The following is a 3,675-nucleotide window of genomic DNA, read 5'->3' as shown; positions in this document are numbered from 1 at the left end:
TCTAAATGGATGCAGAAAACACATTTTTAAAAATTCAACATCTCATCCTAATAAAACCTTAAGCAAATTGCAAAATATCTCAACACAGTAAATGCTACAGGTAGATATGCTGAAAGAGTTTAAGTTCTAGAACAAGAAAAAAAGATGTTCATTCTCACCCTTCTCATTCAACACAGCACTGTAAGACTCACCCAGAAAAATCAGGCAAGAGAAAGAAAGCCATGCAAACATTATGAGAGGAGGTCAAATGATCTGTTTGCACATAATATGATTCTATCTACAGGAAAACTAAACTTTGAAAATAATGATTAGAACTGACAAATTTAGTAATGTTGCAAGATACAAAATCAGCACAGAAAACAGTATACATGTGTATATAACAATAACAAACTTAATTAGAAAGAAATCACAAAAGCAGGCCCATTCATAGTGGCTGAATTAAAGGAATTAAAATATCTGGAAATAAATTTAATCAAGGAATGGAAAAATTTCTACAATAAAAATTATAAAACACTAATAAAAATTTTGAAGAAGACACATCAAAAATTGGTGTGGGGGACTGACAACTGGTGGTCAACTTGCAAAACCCAGCTGAACCGAACCAGCGTGGTGCTGGGTGTGGGAGGCCCACCTGAGGACTGTTGCCAGCAGCATAAGGGGCAGAACTGGAGAAGAAGAAGCTGTTGGGTGCTGTTAGAAGCTGTAAGGAGCTGTTGGTTCTCTTAAAGGAGCTTGTCATCCTGGCTTTCCTGATTGGAGGAGGAGCTTGATACCTTGTTGTCACTGAGAATGGCTTTTGTTCACTTTGGGGGAGCTCTGGTCCTCACTTTGAGCATTGCTTCCTGGTTCTGGAGGAAAAGATGGTGCACTGCTCAGTCTCCTAGAGAAGCCTGTCGCATTGGCTTTCCTGATGGCAACTCAGCTTTCCTCATCATCGTAGGAGCTCGGGACCTCATTGTTGCTGAGGATGGCTGTGATACTTTTGGGGGGAGCTCTGGTTCTTATTTTGAGGGTCACTTCCTGGCTCCAGTGCAGATCCCTCAGCCTGCTGGCACAGATCCTTCATCCCACTGACACAGACTTTCTAGCTTCCACCACTGACCTTTGGGCCTTCCCAGCCCAGATTCGTGAAAGAGGCCTGCATGAGATGTTGTCATGGGCTCTGGGCCTCCAGGTGGACTCACGGGAGGCATTGTTGCGGGCTCTAAGTCTTCAGCTGAACTCGTGCAGGACATTTTCATGAGAACCAGGCCCTCAGCTGGATTCTTTGGTCTTTAGTGTGTGGACAGATTTCCTGCACTCTCTTGTATATGATTCTTTGGGTGACTATTATAAATAACCTTATAAAATATATGTCCTGTATTATTTTGTTCTCCCTGCAAATACCTCAACCCAACACAACTAGAAAGACCTCCAGAGTTCATAAATTGTAAGTGTTAATATTTTTAAAAGCTTTTTAATATTGTTAAGGATGATAGAAGAAGAGAAAGTATGCAAAGGAGAATGCATACCGATTTTACATGTGTATGTCTCTTTATGTTAAATTTATCTAATCATTGTTTCTGTGTTACAGAAATGCAGTTAAATTGGATTTTTAAAGAGAAAGTTATTTTTCTCATGGCTCCAAAATCCAACCCATGTTTAGTGTTATAGTTTAATGTTTAGTTAATAATGGTGATAGTATAAATATTCCACAAAATATTAAATCCTAACATATTCTTCCCACAGACTTTTTTCTTTAAAATCAGATAAATGGCTTTTGGCTGTACATATGCTGTTCAATAATTGTTCTTACTGATTTTTAATGAATTATATTGACAGAATTTTAAGGTTACAAATGCAAGAACAAACATTTTTATTTTACAATGCATCTGTTATTACGTTCTTGGTAAGAAGCTTAGAATTTGTGAGGTTCCACTTGTTAGAGCAAAAAGAGATCACGTGTAGCCCTAGAGATGAGAAACAGCCTGAATTTTTGGTAAAATTTAAGTCTGCAGCTTTCTGGTCAACCTGTGCTGCTCTGTAATCTCATACATCTCCTGCTTGTATTAAGGTCTCACCTTCTTGGTTTCTCTTCTTGAGATAAGTATTATTGAGGAGTTTCGGGATTTTATACTGCTGACAGTGTTTCGTGGAGGTGACAATGACATATTTCTGGTGTGTTCTATGTGGAAAAATGCTATTGGGAGAAGGAAGCGCAGTCACAAGTGGCAGCCTGCTCAGTTGTTCCGGAAGACCTAACAGCTTGGGGTTATTGTCCCAGATGACACCAGGGAGAGTGTTCAGGATGGTGCAGGGAGTGGTAACAGCTAGCAGTTTTTCATTTGCTAAGCAAAGGGGTTTGCTGGGGCCCAACAGATTTGAGTCCCATCTCAAGTGAGATGATAGCTAAGCATATGTCAGAGTTACCACCTTTCTTGTCATCACCAGCGAGTTTTGACAGTAATGAGCACCTTCTCTTTCTTTCCACCCTTGGATTTAGCAGCTGAATGCTAAATCAACCTGGCCTTTCCGCTCTGCCTGGCCTTTCTGGGATATATGGCAGATCAGAAGTATCTGCCAATCCCTTTGACAATGACGAGTCCAGGCTAAAGTGGGATGTTGTAGTCAGGGTTTGCAAGGGAATAGATCTACATAATGCAGGACACATAATTTGTAGGATGATTTTATAATAGTCACCAAAAGGTCAAATGCAGAGAGTGCCAGAGATCTGTCCACATGCTAGACACCCACAGAATCCTGCTCAAGACCTGGATCCCATGACAATGTCCTGCACAGGCCCAGCTGAAGACCTAGAGGCCACGGCAGTGTCCTGCATGAGTCCGGTGGAAGGACTAGAGCCCACGGCAATGCCTCATGCAAGTCTGTTTCCCAGATCTGTGCGGGGAAGGCCCAAAGGTCCATGGTTGAAGCTCAAAAGTCTGCACCAGTGAGGCGAAGGATCTGTGCCAGCAGCCTGAGGAATCTACACTGGAACCAGGAAGAGACGCTCAAGGCATGGATCAGAGCTCCCCCGAAGGGAGCTACAGTCACCCTCAGTGACGGCGAGGACCCAAGCTCATCAGATGGTGAGAAACGAGTTCATATTAGGAAAGCCAGTGTGGCAAGCTACTCCAGAAGCAGCATCCACCTTCCCCTGCAGTTCTCCTTTTATGCTGTTGGCAGCAATCCTCAGGTGGGCCTCCACGCCCAGCACCACGCTGCTCCGGTTCAGCTGCGTGTCACAAGGTGTACATGAGCTAATCCAGCAGTGGGGCTTCCCCTTTCCGGGCCTTTAGCCCTGGGGCTGCCTTTTCCAGCCTTTCCATTGGCACCAGCCTTCTCGGCTTCAGGTTTCCGCACCTCGCCCTCAGGCTTCTCAGCTTTCTCACCCCTCATCCTGCAAGAGGGAAAAGAACAAGAACAGACAGTGCTCAAAATTAAATCAGTTCTTACACAGGATACAGAAATCGATAACAAAGAAAACATTTGTAAATTACAGTATAGTACACTACAATTAACTTCTTTCCATAAAATAGGGAAATAAGTGCATTAGAGAGCACACCACAAAGAGAAGCTACTTCCCTATAGACAGCTGACAAAGGAACCAAAGCTGGAATATTTAATAACACATTCACATTAATAATAAAAGACAAAGAATCAAATTTAAAAATAAGAAATAGACCAAAAGAGGAG

General features: G+C 42.4%; 1 pseudogene; it reads right to left on the bottom strand.

Moving 5' to 3' along the window:
* Positions 1-1,877: 1,877 nt before the first annotated feature.
* LOC102019961 lies at positions 1,878-3,378 on the bottom strand (annotated as a pseudogene).
* Between the last annotated feature and the right edge of the window lie 297 nt (positions 3,379-3,675).

This window comes from Chinchilla lanigera, unplaced genomic scaffold (assembly GCF_000276665.1).
Source record: "Chinchilla lanigera isolate Chin_1 unplaced genomic scaffold, ChiLan1.0 scaffold00039, whole genome shotgun sequence".
Taxonomy (NCBI): Eukaryota; Metazoa; Chordata; class Mammalia; order Rodentia; family Chinchillidae; genus Chinchilla; species Chinchilla lanigera.
Note: the sequence above shows the minus strand (reverse complement) of the source record. Positions and strands in the feature narration are given on the sequence as shown.